The sequence below is a fragment of the Aptenodytes forsteri genome, unplaced genomic scaffold, assembly GCF_000699145.1.
Source record: "Aptenodytes forsteri isolate BGI_AS27 unplaced genomic scaffold, ASM69914v1 Scaffold276, whole genome shotgun sequence".
In the NCBI taxonomy this organism is placed as follows: Eukaryota; Metazoa; Chordata; class Aves; order Sphenisciformes; family Spheniscidae; genus Aptenodytes; species Aptenodytes forsteri.
In genome coordinates, this window is record NW_008795479.1 from 193,004 (window position 1) to 193,554 (window position 551).

Consider the following 551-nt stretch of genomic DNA (forward strand, 5'->3'; position numbering starts at 1 on the left):
TGTGTCCCCGAGTGGGTGCCCGCAGCCCCGGGGGCACGACTGTGTCCCCAGGGTGCAGAGCGTGTCTCTGAGGGGTGACAGCATCCCCAGAGGGTGACACTGTCCCCAGCAGGGTGACACTGTCCCCAGGGCAGGTGTCCACATCCCTGAGGGGATGACCGTGTCCCCAAGGGGAATGGCTGCGTCCCCAGGGGGTTAACCGTGTCCCCAGGGCTGTGACCATGTCCCTGGGGGGGCAATCATGTCCCCAGGGGGGTGTCCATGTCCCCAGGGGGGTGCCCATGTCCCCGGGGGGGGGGAAGTGATGATGTCCCCGGGGGGGGAGTGACGGTGTCCCCGGGGGTGTGACAAACAGGCAAAACCGGGTGACAGTGCTCCGTTTTATTTACAGGCTCTTGGGGTGGGGGGGTGACCGTCCCACCCCCCAAACTCCCCCCCCCAAGAGCAAAGAAGAACAAATAAATACAACCAGAAGAAAAACATCAACTGGTAAATCGCGTCCCAGTACCTCCCAGTACCTCCCAGTACCTCCCAGTAGCCCTGCAAGAGGC

At 63.2% G+C, this 551-nt stretch overlaps 1 protein-coding gene across 1 annotated transcript in view; it reads left to right on the forward strand.

The window, feature by feature from the left end:
* Positions 1-551, forward strand: part of SCNM1 (sodium channel modifier 1) — a 4,583-nt gene that overhangs the window by 374 nt on the left and 3,658 nt on the right.